This window comes from Triturus cristatus, chromosome 2_1, assembly GCF_964204655.1.
Source record: "Triturus cristatus chromosome 2_1, aTriCri1.1, whole genome shotgun sequence".
NCBI lineage: Eukaryota > Metazoa > Chordata > Amphibia > Caudata > Salamandridae > Triturus > Triturus cristatus.
In genome coordinates, this window is record NC_140581.1 from 423,658,377 (window position 1) to 423,677,852 (window position 19,476).

Genomic DNA, 19,476 nt, shown 5'->3' on the forward strand with positions numbered 1-19,476 from the left:
AGCACCGCATTCTACATGGAGCGTCCTTTTGCAGCCGAAAATAAATCACGGACCAAAGCACCGCAGCATCAAAGGGTCTATCCATATGGCACGTCAGCAGGATATCACGAACACGAGCCTCGATAGAAAGTAATAAGGCTTGCCAATGAAAGAAGAATAAAAGGAAGGAGCCGGCCAGTGCACAAATTCACTTTAGCCTTACTCCCTTAAACAACCCCACGGGAGATGGCCACGAGCCTCAGGAGAGCAATAAAGATCTCCTTAGACCATAAGAAAGGTAAATAAATGGCTGAGTCCGGCCGGCATGCGCACTACACACTTCAAAACATATGGCTGCATTGGTTGCCTCACACCCCCTTCTCCACAAGGACATTTATGTGTGTGTTTTTATATAGCGCAAACTTTACCCGAAAGTGTCAGACCGCTTTACAATAGAACCAGTTACATGACATAAGGGCTTAAGAGTACATGCATTACATAAAAGATACGAAACAGATAACCTCAAAAAGAATGGTCGTAAGTACATATATCTACTACAGATACTTGTGGTTTGAGTTACATATATGTAAGTTGCAAATTCACTCAAGATTACATTTTAAGAAGAGTTGAAGCAATTAGGGTTGGACAATTATATGTTACATATTTACAGAGCAAGATCTTCTCGCCATTGCTGGGGTTCTTGCGGTGCTCTTAGCCCGGCCCCAGGGTGCTGTTTCACTCACGGGCGGTGATCTTGAACCTGAAGGGATCCCCGAGCTGGTGATGGCCATAGGGGTAGAAGACTGGGTGGTGGTCGGTGAAGGAGGTATGCTCGATCCCGGGGCTATTCTTGAGCTTGTGCTGGGCTCCAGCTATGGAAAGGGGGTAGCTCAGAGCTGTAGGGCATGAATGCGCCATAGCTGGTGTAGTTGAGTTTGTGAATGGAGGAAAGGTAGTCATTGGTTCAGTACTGTGGGAGAGAGACTGTGGTAGTGGGGGCCGGCCAGGCTGCGGTGCGTCGCTTGATGGCATTGTTGGGTCAGATGTCTTCCACGCCATTGCCTGCCAGATCGCCCTCCGCTGCTGCCCTCCATGCTTGTTGGGGTAGCTCCCCATCCATCTGATCTGGAAGGTCGTTTGCACTCCCTACCACCAGGGCGCGTCTCCAAGGTGGCCGCCGCCCCACGATTTCTCTGCCACCTACACATAGGCAGGCATGAGTACCGCGCAGGCCGGTAGGGTCTCCACCCTGAGCGCACTAACCTCTGTGTCAAGCCAAGGTGCCGCCTACGTCCCTTCACTTCGAGTTGCCGACGTTTAGGGTAGGCGGATCCGTGCTATGAAGTCAGGCCTCCCACCGGGCTCAAGTACCCATAGCGCTGCTCATAGCATGTGAACTGTGCTTGCAGTGTGGGATGTATGCTACAGGGTGCAGTGTGCTCTATATGTGCAGTGTTCTCACATGTGTGCTGAGCTGCTCACAGCATGTCGGATATCCTGGCAGTGTGTACTAAGCTTAAAGTGTTCTCCTAGTGAGTACATCGTTCTCATATGCTGTGCTCAGTACTCGAACTGCTCACTGTATGTGAGAAGTGATTTTCAGTGTGTGCAGTGTTCTCACGTGTACATGAGCTGCTCACAGCATGTGAAGAGTTCTTTTTGTGTGTGATAACTCCTCCCGTCCCCCAGCTGTGCGAGCAACCCGAGGGCCCTCCTGCCGTTCTTTCTTACCCATCAACTATGAACACCAGGAAACATTGTGGTGTCAGAACAGCCGCAGTTTTATTTACATTATTAACTGATAGGTTGTCATGATGTCATCGGTCATTACCATGCCCAGCTTTGCGTATCTTGCATGGTAATGTAAAGAATCCAGTTCATAAATGGTTATACATATGCTTTTCAACCTTATTCCAAATTAAAATCGTAACTTGCATAATCATGCCATGTATCACAATCATCAAGTCTCATTTCAAATGGTTGTCATCAATCATTTTTCTGAATTGCTGTGACCGCTCTCCTTCTGTTGATAACTTGGTACAGCGAGTCGCGGCTTTTGAGGCATCCCTTGCTACCAAATATCTGGCGTTCGTAGCCCTGAGACCATGCCTGGGCTGCAAGTGCTGTGACCGCCCAACGCTGACAATTTCTTACCCCTTTGTTTGCTCTCAAGTGTCCCTGCCATGAGGCATCCCAAGGACCCTTTTCAGCCAATTGTGTGTTCCTGCCTCCCAGTGTCCTTTTACATCTTTGTGTGAGTATATTTATTGTTAAAACCTTGTAAACTCCCACCACACTGGCTATGGTTTTCCGACCTCTGACAGCTCCCCCCAGTGCTAGAAAAAACCCAGTAGCTCTATTGCCCCGACAATGTTCAAGAGGAACATGCAGTGCTTAATTTGTAAAATATTAAGTGCCAGGGCTCTGACCAGGAGGCCACTGCAGCTTGCACCACCCATCGCCCCTGTCACCGCTGCCAAAACAACTACTGACCATCTCTCTCGCATGTGAATGTGACGGTTCAGATTATTCCAGGTCCCCAAAGCTAAAGGAATGGCTGGGGAGGCAGGTATTAGTATTTTTTAATGTATATTGTTTTCTTAAACACTGTTATACTGCTAATCTCTAAATTACATGAGCAGCGCCACCTTGTGGCAGACTGCCCTAAGTGTGGTCTTGACAATTAGGTGCCGGTGCCGAGCACCGGAAACCAATTAAGTGCCGGTGCTCAGCACCGGAAAGCTCCGGCCCAAATTAAGCACTGGGAACATGTATGTACCTACGTTAGAAAGGTCAACCCCGTCCTCTGTGTAATATCCCGGCATCCTCAGGTTGATGAGGCCATGCCTCACAAACACCTAACTCATGCCTTTACAGAACTTGCTCATTGCTATGTTCAGCCTGGATCTGCCCACCACCCCCTGGTTCTCTGCCCCCGCCACTTGTATCTTGTGATGATTTCTGACCATACTGTGTCAGACGGGTGCACCAGTCATTATGTGCTGATTTAATCTTTATGTTGTTCTCTATATTCGCTATATTGTTCTTTAATTGCTATATTGTTCTGCACCACTGCATGGTTGTGGGACTACAGCATACTTCCTAGTTTGCTAGATGCTCTTTCCACAGCGTAAATGCTTGAACTATTGGGAATAATTCCAGGAGTGCAGCTTCTTTGCTAATCCCGCTTGGCCCCAACTCATGGGCCCCCTGGTGGCCCACCCTGCAGAGCCCAGAGTGGCTCCAAAACCTTCGCTACCTGCAGCAACCATGTATAGACCCAAGGTTTCTGTCATACCAAGGTCCTATTAAAATTTTCCAAGAATTCTTGCCACTGCTGCAGGTCTTTGTTGACCCCTATGGTCAGCCTGACTGGTGCGTCCGTGTAATGCTTTTTGTCAGCCATGCCGAATGCCCCACAAATGTGTGCGCTGCAGGGATCACCCTGGCATCAAAGTTGAGCTTACCTAATAGCTGTTGTAGCTCTTTGTACCGCTTTGTTCGCCATAAGTTGGCAGGGTATGCTCAGACGTGAGTCCCTTGCTCACTTTGCCACTGGATTCAAGCAAGCCTGGCTGAAGACGGCTGAAATGCCAGAAACCGGTCCTAGGAAGCTTGTTTCCGGTCCTGGGAAGGCATGGCTTGGCAGTTCGGGCTGGACTGTTCCCATGAGGCACAGGGTCAGACTGGTTTGCATATGGCCATGTCTGAACTGAGGTGGCAGAGTGGGCTAAAGAACGGTGATGGATCAAACCCAGATCTGTTGACTGGGTGTGAGTGTTTGATTGGTTCTGATGCTCCGTCCATCACCACCCCCTTTTGTACCGCTTGGTTCGCCATAAGTTGACAGGGTATGCTCAGACGCGAGTCCCTTGCTCACTTTGCCACTGGATTCAAGCAAGCCTGGCTGAAGACGGCTGAAATGCCAGAAACCGGTCCTAGGAAGCTTGTTTCCGGTCCAGGGAAGACATGGCTTGGCAGTTCGGGCTGGACTGTTCCCATGAGGCACAGGGTCAGACTGATTTGCATATGGCCATGTCTGAACTGGGGTGGCAGAGTGGGCTAAAGAACGGTGATGGATCAAACCCAGATCTGTTGACAGGGTGTGAGTGTTTGATTGGTTCTGATGCTTCGTCCATCACCACCCCCTTTTGTACCTCTTTGAGCATCAATTTTTTTCCTGCCCAGAAGGCTCTCGATAACCCTCATTAGGTCTTTTAACTTTTGTTTTGGGAGTCTGCTTACTTCTTCCTCTGAATCTGGTTCTATTCCTAGAAAGGTCAGGCACATAGTGGGGCCTTCTTTCTTATCCTGCGGTAACGGGACCCTGAGCATGTTTGTCAGTGCCTTGAATTGCCCCGCCATTATGCTGCATTAATCAGAGTTTGGTGCACCTATAAAAAGGAAGTCGTCTAGACAATGCAATTTCCCTCCCCGCCAGGCATCTCTCTTCTAGTGCCCATTCAAAAAATGTGCTAACGGCCTCAAAGTAGGCATATGATACTGCGCAGCCAATGGGCTGACATTTATCATAGTAAAATGCTCCATCCAACTGAAAGCCTAGGAGATGGTAACTATCTCGATGCACTGGGAGGAGGTGAAAGGCCGACTCTGTATCTGCCTTCTCCGTCAGGGCTTCTTTCCTCTTTGCCCGTAGCAGCTCAATTGCCTTGTCTAGCGTGGCGTATCATATTGAGCACTTCTCCTGATCTAGCCCATCGTTAAGTGAACCTGCTTCTGGGTATGACAGACGACGAATGAGCTGGAATTGGCCCAGTTCCTTTTTTTTGGAACTACCCCAAATGGGGATACTATAAAGTCTTTCTGCCAAGGTTTCTCGAATGGACCTGTCACATGGCCCAGTTCTAGCTCCTTGGCCACCTTCCTTCTGGTTACTTTGGCATTATCTGACACAGATTTAAGGTTGTTGCATAGCCGCCCTTCCACCAGCCCCTCGTTGGAAGTCGTTTCTAAACCCTTGTGCTAATTGCTGCACATTGTCTTGTGTTGGAAATGGCCCTTTTTGCAGGGTTATCCCCAAACTTTTTGCTTCTTCCTCTTTTGTTTTTCCTGACCTGTGGTTGTTGGCTATAGGACTCTGGGCTCTTTGCCACTGCTGATCAGTGCTAAAGTGCATATACTCTGTGTAAATTGTTATTGTGATTGGCTTATTTGTCTTACCGGTAGGTCCCTAGTAAAGTGCACTGAGTGTGCCAGGGCTGGTAATTCAAATGCTACTAGTGGGCTTTCAGCACTGATTGTGCCACCCACATGAGTAGCCCTAAAAGAAGTCTCAGGCCTGCCACTGCAGTGCCTGTGCGTAGTTTAACTGCCCTGTTGACCTGGCCAGTGTATCCACTTGCCAGGCCTGACCCTTCCCTTTTCTTACACATTGGACATCCCTATGGTAGGCCCAAGGTACCCCCCCTGGGCAGGGTGCAGTGTATGTGAAAGGTAGGACATGGGGGTAACATTTCCTGATAGTGAAATACTGCCAATTTAGTTTTTCACTACTGCAAGGCTATCTTGCCCATAGGACAGAATGGGGAATGCCGAGTAACAAATTTACCTGCATATCTTCCCATAGGAGCAAGATAGAAAATTGGAGTCTGGTATCCCTGAACTCAGAATTCAATAACACATCTTTTAGAAAGGATAGTTTTTAAATTCTGTGTTTGAAAATAGCACTTTTAGAAAGTGGCGGTTTTCTTGTTCAACCTTTCCATGTGCCTCTGCCTGTTTGTGGATTGACTGTCTGGGTTGAGAGTGACCGGGGCTGGGGTGGCTCCAGGAGTCTGGGTGAGTCAGCACTAGGCTGAATAGACCTATCTGCATTTGGAGTGGTGGGAGGAGTAGCACCTAGGCCTGATTAGGGCTGTGCCTGCCTTCCACAATGCTGGCTCCACCTCCTACGGTGTGTCTGATGACCCTGGCCCACACTAACAAAGGAAGAAGTTGTGCACTGGCAGAGTGCACCTGGAACTGGTTTGGACTGGGTCCAGGACCCCTCACACATAGAGAACAAAGACTTTTGGGGTATAAATATGAGAGCTGAAACCCCTGTAAGTTAGATTACTTCGTGATCAAGAGGAATCCTTGCCAAAGAAGATCATCTGAAGAGACTGAGGAGAAGTACTGCCCTTGCTGTGTGTCTGGGGTTGGCCTGCAGTTTGCTGTTTCTACTGAGGAGAGGACCAAGGGACTTTGATGTGTGCTGTGTCCCCCTGCTTGAAGAAGGACTTTGCTGTGTGCTGTGTCCATCTGAAGAAAAGTCTCCAAGGGCCTGAGAAGAGCTGGCCTCCTGTTTCTGAAGTCCCAGGCACAAAAGGGCTTCACCCCCAGCTTCCCTGAACTTCCTTGCTGGGAGTTCCAGTCTGCCAGGAGGGCCTGTAACTGTGCGTGAGGCCTCTTTGCTGTTGGGAGCTGGAAGTGCTACGCAACGAGAGAGAAGCTTGACGCAGCCGCTGTCGCATCATCGAGGAAGCGTGTCGCCGCAGCCGCTGTTCACCATCGCATCACCAGAGAAGCGTGCTGCCGCCACAGAGGGTGCCGTCGCATCACCGGAGAATCATGTCGCAGGGTTGTCGCATCGCTGAGGAGGCGCGACACTGGAGAAGCGTGTCGCCATCTCCAAGGTTGTCGTCGCATCACCGGGAAAGCGTGTCGCAGGGCCTGTTGCGGCTCAGAAAACCACTGAATTTGCCGCACGGCTGTCGGGCGTGCACACATCGCCTCCAAGTGTCGCATCGCAGTAAAGACGCCATTTTGTCGTATCGCACCGGATCTTCGCAACGCATCGAGGTGCCATCTTGTCGCATTGGAACCGGAGCGCATGAAGAATCAGCACATCGCCTTTTCTGCGCCCCTTTTGTTTGTTTTGCGTTACACATCCCAGGTACTTTGAGACTAAAGTGTTGCATTTACCATTTACAAGTTTATTTTTGCAACCAACCTTTTTAAAGACATTCTACTGAGTTTCTGTATGTTGGATTTTTGTTGTTTTGGTCTTGTGTAGTTTAGATAAATATATTATATTTTTCTAAACTGGTGTGGTGTCCATTTCTGGTGTTTTCACTGTGTTACTGTGAGTGTTGGTACAAATACTTTACACATTGCCTTTGGGATAAGCCTGTCTGCTTATGCCAAGCTGCCAATGGGGTGAGCAGGGGTTATCTAAAGTGTGTATCCCCCTTACCCTGACAAGAAGCAAGGGTCCCTATTTGGTCAAAGATACCTACCTCTGCCAACTAAAGACCCCCATTTCTAACATCTTTCTTATGATAATAGTTCAGAAACTGGATAAGACATTGGTATTTTATTGATATGGACACCAATCCACGTAACCCTGTGTTACACTGTTGTGATTTGGAGTTACTTTTTGAAGGAGACCTTTTTCTCTTTTCTGTGACCTGGGCTGCTTGTTACTTAAGTTCTGCTTCTGCATGCTGCCCTGCTGGTACCAATCTGTCTGCCGCTTACCTCCCTATGACCGAAAGGACTGCTTGTGTGACTGCACCCCTTCCCGTACAGCGCCCAAACCGGCTATTTCCTGATGATTCCAATCTATGATGGGCCATGTCTGCATTTTTGCCCTGAAACCTTCAACATACTCTAACCAAGCCTTTCTCTATTTTTTTTTTTAACCAGATTTTGAGTGTTGTCAATATTTGTTCTTAGACATCAGCAAATCAGTGCTTAACATTAATGACTGTGTTCATACATAGCTGGTTCTTTAATCCCAAAACCTATAACTATTACAACTCCCCCTCCCGCCCTTGAGTCGCAACCGCATCGTAGACCTAGTCTGAATAGTGTGTGTTTATGCAGTGGGGTCCTTCCCTGGTCGTCCTCTCTACAGCATGGTCATCTATGCTGGGGAGTGTTTAGAAGCACCATTGAGCTCTACAATGCAAGGGCCGGTTCGCCTCTTCCTCGTGTGGAGGCCCGTGAGGAGATCGCCCTATCTGTTTCCCGGTATTCCGCCTTTAATTCATCAACCAGTCGCCCCCATGCCCTTGCCTTGACTAAAGTGTCTATACCTCGTCATGCTTCAAGTAAGAGGGTTCTCCCTTCTGAGCCGGCACATTTTTTTAATTACCTTTTCCGTGCCACTCTCCTCGGCTCTCTTGACAACTTCAATTTTCTGTTAATTTCCTGCTTGGCCTTGACATGGGCAAGATCTTGAAATTTCCCATTACTTTCGTCTTGTCCCTGTGCGGAAACCAACCCAGTAAGCATCCAGTGTTTTCTCATTGCTACAGTGAGTGCTCTGTGCAATAGAAAATGCCAACAGGGGAGATCGAATTCGGTCTGGAGATCAGCCAAAGGGAGCATTTCAGAGTCGCGGAAGAGGTCACCCACCTCTCTCACTCCTGCCTCCTCCCAGTCCACTAGGCCCGTCCAGTTCCCCCTGTGTGACAGATGCCGAAGTAGGGCAATAGGCAGGTCGGAATAATAAGGAGCTTTGCAGTTGACGCGTTGTAAGTAGCTAGCCTAGCATTTGATCACTATCTTTGTTTCTTTTGTGTCTCCCTCCGATCTCCTCCGGATGCGCTATAGTATTTTCGCAAGATCCGAGGACGTCTGGGTGAATGGGTAGTACTCTGTCAGGGTGTCCCCTGGCTGATATCCATTGGATCACCCAGTTAAGTTGTGGTGCTAAATAATATGCTTCAAAATCCGGGACTGCTAGTCAGTCTGTCGCTGTGGAACGCTGCATCGTGGCCAGTGCCACTCGCCTGTGGCCTGTTCCCCATATGAACGATATAGTCCGTGAGTCCAGATCTCTGAATATCGCACGGGGGATCCATACTGGGAGTGTCTCAAAGAAATATAACAGACATGGCAGTGCTACCATCTATAGAAGGTCCGCTCTGCCAGCAACCGAGGGTGGTAGAGTCTTCCAGAACTCCATATAGGAGCGGAGAAAACCTATTGCTCAACCTACATTGCCCTCCAGGAGCTCTGCAGGTCCATTGTATATTTTCACCCCTAGGTATGCCAAGCAGTTAGGCTTCCACTGGAGGCTGGCCAGTGCAGTCGGCGGGAGTCTGTTGGGCATCACAGGGAATAGCTTTGACTTTTGCCAGTTGACCCTCAAGCTGGAGAGTCTTCCAAAACTCTCCAGCATGCTCCGCGCCGTGCTCCGGTCCTACCTCATGTCCAGAAGAAAGATCAGAATATCATCAGCCTATAAGGCTATATGATGTAGCGTTTCTCTGTAGTCGCGTCCCATCCCTACTCTGCAGGCCAGTGGTTCCATGGCCAGGACGAACAGTAGCGGGTTAGGGGGGCCGCCTTGTCACATGAACCAAGCCTTTCCCTGATACTTCAGCTGCACTGCTTTGATTTTCTGCTCGTACAAGAACAATGCTGCTGCTGCTACCTGAGGAAATTTCTCAACAAACACTGCAGCAAAGCACGAAATGCATGCAGCCAGTTCTCAGTGGACCTCTCTAACCTGGCCTTGCGCCACTGCCAGCTGTCCTCATCTTTCTTGTCCTGGAGCACCAGGTCCAGCCCTGTCTGCCTAGCCTCAAGCAGCGATAATATATCGATGAATTCCATGTGCCATATTTGTTCTTTGATCACCAAGGGAACCATGCTAGGCAGACCATCTCATGTGCTATTTTTGTGGGAGGTCTCCTGGGGGAGGAACTAATGTATTCACTGGCCCGCTTGCCATTTATCCCGTCTGGCACAGCACTGCCTCCCCATGGTACTGTTGGGTCTGCGTCTTTAACTTTGCGCGTCCCTTGCCCTTGAGTGCCCTGCTTCGCTTCTCCCTGTGCCTTGGCCCCTTGGGCACACCGCTGGTCTGAGTGGCAGGTAGGCTGACCTGCATACATTTGGTCAGGTGCTTGCACCTCTGCGCTCTTTCTAACGGTTGGGGGTGGTGCGCCGCCTTGTCCTAAGCCCTGCGTGGGCCCAGGCCAGTAATAATGGCCTGGCCACGGGAATGGCAGAGGAGGTGGTGCCCCTAGGCTTCCCGCTCCCTGCCATGGCCACCATGTCATAGGAACTAGTGGGGCGGGTAAGTATTGTGCCTGCCTCGGGGGTTGCCCCGGAGATGTGCTCACTGAGTTACCTACTCCGACCTGTGTCCCATAGTTGGCAATCCTATGTGCTGCGTTTAGCTGTGCCGCAGACACTTGCCAGGGGATTGCTCTGTGTTCCCCTGTTGCACACCCCCTGCATTCGCATGTACCATGTGCTCGTTTGCCTGACAAACCCCCTGCCCCTCGCTAGCAGTGCTCATCTCACCATCCACCGAAGGGGTTCCGCCCTGGTGCGTTCATCTGAAAGAAACACGTTAGTTAGATTCCTCACCTTAGAATATCCCCAGGCGTCAGACTGGATCCGGAAGATTTTTCATCAGCAATACCCATTGCGCGTCGCTAGGCGTCGTCTGCGGCTCCGCGTCTTTCGTCGGCGTCGTGCGCCGGAATGACGTCGTCGGAGTACTTAGACGCCGCCCTCGCGCGCTGACGTCAGTTCTTCTTTTTTTCGCGCCAGTAAGCGCAGATCCGGGAGAGCTACCCCTTTTAGTCTTTTTTGACTAAGTTTTTTGATCCTTTTTGATCTTGTCTCGACTCCGGTGCCGGTAGGATGCCTGGTTTCAAAGCCTGTGCTGACTGCAACCGCTTGATGTCGGTTACGGATCATCACCGCCGGTGCCTTTACTGTTTGGGCCTCGACCACGACGCGGAGTCGTGTTCGGACTGCAAGGCCCTGACCTCGAAGGCTAGACGGGAGCGGTCCCGTAAGCTCCTCGAGCTTCGCCACTCGGCTCCGCGCCCCTCTCGATCCCGGTCCAGGAGGAGGTCCAAGGATCGGTCGCGGAGCCGCAGCCGACGTCATCATCGCTCGTCTGGCTCCAAGTCTTCGGGTAAGTCGAAGCACTCCAAGAAGTCCAAGAGGCGACACCGCTCTTCGGACTCCCCTCGCCGGTCGCGCGACTCGGCCGAGGGTCAGGGTGGTTCCACCCCCGCGGCTCCAGCGGAGCCGCAGGTGCCGCGCAAGTCCCCATACCCGCTGGTCCCTCGGACTGACGCGGCGCCGGCGGAAGTCAGTGCCTTCCTCGCGGCCATGAGGAGCCTGGCTCCGCCGTCGACGCCCGCTGGCGCGCCTTCGGGCCCCGCGGACCCGACTGGGCAACCTTGCATGCCGGCGGCTCCGGCCCCGGCGCCGTCGCCGGCTTCGGCCCAGACGCCGCAGGTTCCCGAGGGACTCGTCCCTGAGTCCCCGCCGACGCCGGTCGACCTCGTCACACCTCCGCCGGCGTCGACACCGGCTCCACCTCCGACGCTCGGCGTCGAGCCCCAGTTCAGCCCCGCTCCGGATCCGGCGCCGTTACGGCGTCGATGGACGCCGCGTACGGCGCCGTTAGAGACACATTATGTCTATCGTCCGGCTCCGCTCCTTCCTCCTGTTTACCAGGAATCGGATGACGGGGGCGACTGGGAGGGGTCCGAGGATCCTATGGCCGTTCAGGCTCAGCTGTCACAGGACTGGGCAGATGAACTGGGGGAGGCCAGTGGTCTGGATACCTCTCCAGACACTGGATTCATCTCTCCTCCGACTGTGGCTTCGGAGGAGGGTGCTGCTTTCTCTGTGGTGCTGCGCAAGGCGGCCGCAGCCCTTGGGCTCGAGCTGCCTGCCGTGGCTGTGAGGACTAACGTCCTCACTGAGGTGCTTCAGTCTGCAGCAAGCTCCACTGAGCCTCTGCTGCAATTCAATGAGGCCCTCATTGACGTTCTGCAGGGCACCTGGTCCAAGCCCTCCACAGTCCCTCCTGTGGACAGGAACGTCGCCAGGCGCCACCGCCCTGCTCCAGGCGACCCCAGTTTTCTGTCCCAACACCCCACCCCGAGAGCCTGGTTATCCAGGCTTCTACCTCCCAATCCTCCTTCCCGACCGCTCCGCCGGACCGGGATTCCAAGAGACTGGAACAGTTTGGCAAAAAGCTGTTCTCCTCCCTTAGTTTGGGTCTGCGGTCCTTGAACACCGCCTGTCTTTTGGACCGTTATTCCCACTCTCTGTGGGATACGGTGGAGGACGTGCTGCCCCTGTGTCCGGAGGAGGCCCAGACACGACTTACCCAGGCTCTGGCCGATGGGAGGGATGCAGCACGACATGCAATCCGATGTGGGCTTGACACTACGGACTCGCTGGGTAGGGCGATTTCTACCACGGTGGCGCTTAGACGTCACGCCTGGCTGCGGTCCACGTCCTTTTCGGGGGATGTCCAGAGCACTCTCATGGACATGCCCTTTGATGGCACTCGCCTTTTTGGTGAGAAAGCGGACAGTGCGCTGAATCGCTTTAAGGACTCCCGGGCTACGGCCAAGTCCTTGGGCCTCTCGGCCCCGCGGTCGCAAACTTCCGCTTTTCGCCCCTTTCGTGGCCAAGGAAGGGGTGCCTCCTCACGTCCGCCTAGCCACCAGCCGCAGAACCAACCTGCGCACGGACGTGGTTTCCGCCGAGGCGGTTCTCGAGGACGACGCAGTCAGCCCACATCCACCCCGGCAGCATCCGCCTCCAAGCCTTCCTAGTCCGAGCTTTCCGGCCCATTCCTCGCCAGTGGGCGGCAGAGTTCGCCATCACCTGCTCCACTGGCGTACCATCACTTCGGACAGGTGGGTGCTGCAAATCGTCCGACGGGGCTACTCCCTCCCCTTCGAGATGACCCCTCCAGCCATGCCACCGCAGCACCACCGTATCTCGGAGGATCATTTTAATCTTCTGCGAGAGGAAGTTTCGGCCCTCTTGGCCAAAGAGGCCGTCGAGCGCGATCCGAGCCCAGAAGTAGGTCGTGGTTGTTATTCCCACTAATTTCTGGTTCCCAAGAAGGGCAAAGGAGGCCTACGCCCTATCTTGGACCTCAGGAACGTCAATGCCTTCCTCCGGAAGGAACGGTTCAAAATGTTGACTTTGGCTCGGGTTCTAGCTGCCCTCGACCCTGGAGACTGGATGGTAGCGTTGGACTTGCAGGACGCATATTTCCACATCCCCGTCCTGCCGGCCCACCAGCGTTACCTGCGGTTCACGGTGGGCCAGGAGCATTTTCAGTTCACCGTGCTCCCCTTCGGCCTCACCAGTGCCCCTCGGGTGTTCACGAAAGTGATGGCGGTGGTCGCAGCTCATCTGCGCAGATCAGGGGTTCCAGTCTTCCCCTATCTCGACGACTGGTTGTTGAAGGCGGGCTCGCCCCAGGCAGTCGTGTCCCACCTCCAGACTACGGCGGATCTCCTGCATTTGCTGGGGTTTTCCATCAACGTGCCGAAGTCACACCTGAGTCCCTCTCAGACGTTCCTCTTCATCGGAGCGGTTCTCGATTCGGCGCAGTTCCGGGTCTATCCTCCGGAACAGCGGGTCCGGGATATACAGGCCCTGCTTCCCATCTTTCGGCCGCTATCCTGGGTTTCGGTCAGGCTAGTGTTGCGGCTTCTGGGGCTGATGGCCTCCTGCATCCTTCTAGTGCATCACGCCAGGCGGCGCATGCGGGCTCTGCAGTGGGACCTGAAGTTTCAGTGGGCCCAGCATCACGGCAACCTGTCTGACCATGTCTTGATCTCGGAGGGCACTGCACAGCAGTTGCAGTGGTGACTCACGGACCGCGATTGGGTCACGGGCAAGAGCCTCTCCCTTCCCCAACCGGAGCATGTTGTAGTGACGGATGCGTCCCTCCTGGGATGGGGTGGCCATATGGGAGAGGCGGAGATCAGAGGCCTCTGGTCTCCGGCGGAGTCTCGCCTCCACATCAACCTGTTGGAGTTGAGAGCGATCCGACTTGCACTGAAAGCCTTCCTTCCCTCTGTCAGGGGAAGTGTCGTGCAGGTGTTCACGGACAACACCACCGCCATGTGGTATTGCAACAAACAGGGCGGGGTGGGGTCGTGGACCCTTTGTCAGGAGGCTCTGCGCCTCTGGACGTGGCTGGAACACCAGGGCGTCACCCTAGTGGTTCCACATCTGGCGGGCTCTCTGAACGCCAGAGCAGACGAACTCAGCCGCCGGTGCATGATGGATCACGAATGGCGTCTGAACTCCGAAGTGGCGCAAGGTCTCTTTCAGCAGTGGGGAGAGCCTTGGTTAGATCTATTCGCCACCGAAGAGAACGCGCAATGTCAGCAGTTCTGCGCGTTGGAATTTCCAAGGCGGCACTCGCTCGGCGACGCTTTTCGTCACGAGTGGAGTTGCGGTCTGTTGTACGCCTTTCCGCCTATACCACTTCTGCCCAGAGTGCTGAAGAAGATCAGGCACGACCGGGCCCAAGTCATCTTGGTGGCTCCGGATTGGGCACGAAGGTACTGGTATCCCGAGCAACTCAGTATGTTGACCGATCCTCCGATACGTCTGCCCCTTCGGGAGGACCTTCTGTCGCAGCAGCAGGGGACGGTCCTCCACCCGAACCTGTCCAGCCTCCACCTCCATGCGTGGAGATTGAGCGGCGGCAGTTGATGCCATTTGACTTGCCTCCTGAAGTCTGTGATCTCATTCTGGCAGCCAGGCGTCCCTCCACAAAGACGGTATACGCCTGCCGGTGGAACAAATTTGTGGCATGGTGCACAGCAAAGGCTTCTCCTCTTTCTTCCTTCTTTGGCCCAGCAGGGCTCTGCCCTGGGCACCTTGAGAGGTTATCTTGCTGCCCTCTCTGCCTTCTTACGGCTTCCTGATCAGCCTTCTCTTTTCAAGTCCCCTGTGGTTCAACGCTTTCTTAAAGGCATTACTCATACGTTCCCTCCTGTTCCTTTCGTAATGCCTCAGTGGGACTTGAATCTTGTTCTCACATTTCTGATGTGCGCTCCCTTTGAGCCTCTTCACAATTGTCCTCTTCATCTTCTGACGCTTAAGACTGCTTTCCTGGTAGCCATCACCTCGGCTAGACGGGTGAGTGAGCTCCAGGCTCTATCGTCCAAGCCTCCTTTTCTCTCTGTTCATCCGGACAAGGTTGTCCTGCGGCCTCGTCCTTCTTTTCTACCGAAAGTGGTGACTCCCTTTCATCTTGGGCAGTCTGTCACCTTGCCCACCTTCTTTCCGCATCCTTCCAAAGAGGAAGAGAGGCTCCACCGTCTGGACCCAAAACGTGCGCTCTCCTTTTATTTGGACCGCACAAAACAGTTCCGGGTGGACGACCAACTTTTCGTTGGATACGTGGGTGCTAAGAAGGGAAAAGCTGTGCACAAACGGACCATCTCCCGGTGGGTCGTTTTGTGCATCAAAATCTGTTACTCCTTGGCGAAAAAGGACCCTCCTGTTGGGCTGCATGCCCATTCCACTCGGGCTACAGCGGCTACTACTGCTTTGGGACGGGGAGTCCCGTTGCAGGACATCTGTCAGGCGTCTACGTGGGCTTCTCTACACACGTTTGCCAGGCATTATTGCCTAGACAGCCAAGTCCGGAGGGATGGCTTCTTTGGCCGTTCTGTCCTCCAGGACTTTCTGGTGTGATCTTGGTTCGCAGACCCGCCACCGGGGATGGTATTGCTTGGGTATCTATTCTAAGGTGAGGAATCTAACTAACATGTTTCTTTCAGATGAACAAGTTACTTACCTTCGGTAACGATGTATCTGTAAGAAACATTAGTTAGTTAGATTCCTCACCGACCCACCCATCCTCCCCGTTCTGCGAACTGACATCTAGGGTTAAGGCTATCCCTTTCAGGGCCCTAGAATTTTTGGGCACCAGTGTCGGTATCTTGCATGGCTCTGCGTTCCTGGCGCGGAAGGCTATGTACAAGAACTGACGTCAGCGCGCGAGGGCGGCATCTAAGTACTCCGACGACGTCATTCCAGCGCACGACGCCGACGACGGACGCGGAGCCGCAGACGATGCCTAGCGACGCGCAAGGGGTATTGTGAACGAAAAATCTTCCGGATCCAGTCTGACGCCTGGGGATATTCTAAGGTGAGGAATCTAACTAACTAATGTTTCTTACAGATACATCGTTACCGAAGGTAAGTAACTTGTTCTTTAGTCCGTCATGCCCACTGATTGCTCCCCAGAACAGAGTCCTTTTCACTGCCCTCTCCATCCTCGCTGTCTCTTGCCGAGTGTGGTTGCTTGTGCCTGCATAGGGCTGCTGAAGTGGCAGCATGCCCGAAAGGAAGTGTCCAACCGAAATCTGTGCCGCTTGTGCTCCTGTGTTTTCCTCTTGTTTGGTCTCTCCGCCTTCGCTTTTCCTTCAAGCCGCTGATTCACGAGCACAAGATGCTGCTAGACTCCTTTCTGTGGCACGCCGCTGGTTGCTCGTTATGGTGTGGGGGTATTGGGTTGGGGGTGAAAAGGAATCCAGGACTGCACCCCACCACCCCCCCTGCGCCTTGAGACCCTCACGGGTGAGTAGCGCCCTTTATAAACCCCTGATTGATTGATTGATTGATTGATTGGTTCTCCACCGAGCTGCTTCCACTCCACCTGCCTCGAGGCCTCTTGTCTTTCCTCTCCCTTTTTCTGCCCCTTGGTCCCAGGTCCTGCTCCATCGGCCATTCGCCCCCGTGCAGGTCTGCCGCCTGCCTCATCCTTGTTAACAGTGTCTCTAGCTCTGCGACGCCCTGGTTACTGCTAGCTCCTAGCTCCCAGGGTCGTTGACTCATTCCCCTGCCGACCGGAGAGGGGGCTGGCTTCCTTGTCTTGCTCACAACCTCCATTGCTGTGTCTCCGGTGTCCTTGCAGAACTTCACGGACTTTCCGAATTACCTATTTTCACACCCAGCCCGGTGGGAGACTCTTCTGCGTTGTGCCCCTTGTTCTCCCCCCGACCGTGCCTCTTGGTGGGCTCTGAGCCTCCCTTCATGGCTCCTTGTTGCTGAATCCTGGCTCTCTGGTTCCTCCTTTAATGTCCTGCGCCTCAAAGGACCTCTGCTCCGCGCTGACCATACCATCACTGCTAGGATTTGAAACCTTTGCCTTAGAGGGGCCTGTGACACCAAATGCAGAAGCGCTTGCCTCTGAGCCACAGCTACAGTTCAAATTTGGAATATAGTGGGGGTTGCCGAGGAGGGGATTGTAAGGGGGGGGGTTCTCGTTCCCAAACCAGCAGTGGCCTGGTGGGATGAAAGGCCTGGCGCTGGATGACTTTTCCTGGCCTCCGCGCCGCCGCCTGATGTTGGTGTTCTGCCCCTTTAAGTATCTAATTGTAGCATCTGTCTTATTTCCTTCTGCCTCCTAGTAGTAGTAGGCAACAGGAGCAGCATCTGTGCTGAGAACCTAGCCCCCAACTCATAGGGCATCAACAGTTCATTGCAGGTTGAATCAAACCCTCTAGATTATTTGGGACCAACAAATGCAGCAATTCCCACATTTTCCCTGTGTAAACACCCAAGAAGTTGAAAGCGATGAACCTGAGACATCATCTAAGCAAGAAGAGCGAGCAAAACCAATGTTTCTTTCTATGTTCTGGGGTGGAGGAAATCTTAGAGGTGACATGGAAGAACAACAGGAAGACGCACTGGAGTAGGAAGCGATAGAAGACTCTGCTGCAGCAGGACAGGAGCTCCATTCTTGGTAAGGTGGGAGCAGGGATGGGGAGGAAATGGGCAGCCATTCATGACCATCTCGAAGTTCAGAAGCAATGGAAGGGTCCCAACGAGGGAATCTGATGAACACGACAAAGATGGGAAAAGGCAGTTTAAAGAACTGCAACTCGTTTTGATGCACATACTCTAGTTAGACTTGAAAATTTGAGAATGTGATCGATGAATAGAGACACCTCGAAGCAGAAAAGTCATGTTGATGTTTCATCTTATGTTTTTTGCATGAAAATATATTGATCTCTTATGATGATACTTATTTTGTTGTCTGTTGACAGTGTGCCACAAGGGCCTTCGTAAAGCTGGTGACATTGGAACAGTCTTCAGATCTGGTTTCCACAAGGACAGCGTTGGTGTATGTCCAGTGATTACATGCTACCACCATTGGCAGTCACGAGCTAAGGTGGTCTGTGCAAAGCACTAAGTTACAGCATCATTCAGTCCTGTCATTGGCAGAGACCAAGTAGCTCCTGCAAGAAGCAGTCCTTGATTCAGACCCTTCAGTTCTTCAATGAGAACAATTAATCGCTGCATTCAGTCCTTAAGAGTTCCTGGTGTTGCCTCTGCCTTGTGGTGTTGTTGCAAGCCACCTAGGACCACTCCAGGTAGGGTACATCAAATATGCTCTTTTTTAACCTTTGACAAAAAATTGATATCTTCTAATATCTGAAAGAAACACGTTAGTTAGATTCCTCACCTTAGAATATTCCCCAGGCGTCAGGCTGGATCCGGAAAGATTGTTCGTCAGCAATACCCTTGCGCGTCGCTAGGCGTCGTCTGCGGCTCCGTGTCCGTCGTCGGCGTCGTGATCGCCGGGATGACGTCATCAGAGTACGTAGACGCCGCCCCCACGCGCTGACTCCGGTCCCGACGCCGCAGGTCCCTGAGGGATCCAGGCCTGGATCCCAGCCGGCGCCGGTCTACCTCATGACCCCTCCGCCGGCGCCGACACCTCCGGTGCCAATCCCGGCACTGTTGTTCCCCAGTTTAGTCCCGGCACAGGCCCGGCGTCGGATCAGCGCCGTCCGGCGCCGCACCCGACACAGATGGGTGGCAATTTCATCTTCCGCCCGGCTCCGATCATTCCACCTGTATACCAGGAATCGGATGACGGTGATGACTGGGTGGGGTCTGAGGACCCTCTGGCCTGGCAGGGCCAGTTATCTCAGGACTGGGCAGACGAGCTGGGGGATGCCAGTGGTCTTGACACCTCCCCTGACATTGGCTTCATCTCTCCTCCGACCGTGGCTTCGGAGAAAGGTGCTGCATTTTCTGTGGTGCTGCGCAAGGCGGCCAAAGCCCTTGGGCTGGAACTGCCTGCTGTGGCCGTGAGGACGAACCTCCTCACCGAAGTGCTTCAACCGTCAGCAAGCTCCTTGGAGCCTCTGCTGCAGTTCAATGAAGCGCTCATTGACGTTCTGAAGGGCACCTGGTCCAAGCCCTCCACAGTTCCTCCTGTGGACCGGAACGTGGCCCGGCACCACCGCCCTGCACCGGGTGACCCCAGTTTTCTGTCCCAACACCCCACGCCCGAGAGCCTGGTTATCCGGGCCTCTACCTCCCAGACCTCCTTCCCGTCTGCTCCCCCGGATCGGGAATCCAAAAGGCTAGAACAGTTTGGGAAGAAACTGTTCTCCTCTCTTAGTTTGGGGTTGCGGTCTATAAACACTGCGTGCCTTTTCGATTGTTACTCCCACTCCCTGTGTGATACGGTGGAGGACGTGCTGCCCCAGTGTCCGGAGGAGGCTAGCACAGGCTCTTGCCGAGGGGCGGGATGCGGCACGGCATGCAATCCGATGTGGACTGGACACAACGGACTCGCTGGGCAGGGCAATTTCGACCACGGTGGTGCTTCGTCGCCACGCCTAACTGCGGTCCACCAGCTTTTCCGGGGATGTCCAGAGCACCCTCATGGGCATGCCCTTCGATGGCAGCCGCCTTTTTGGCGACAAAGCGGATAGT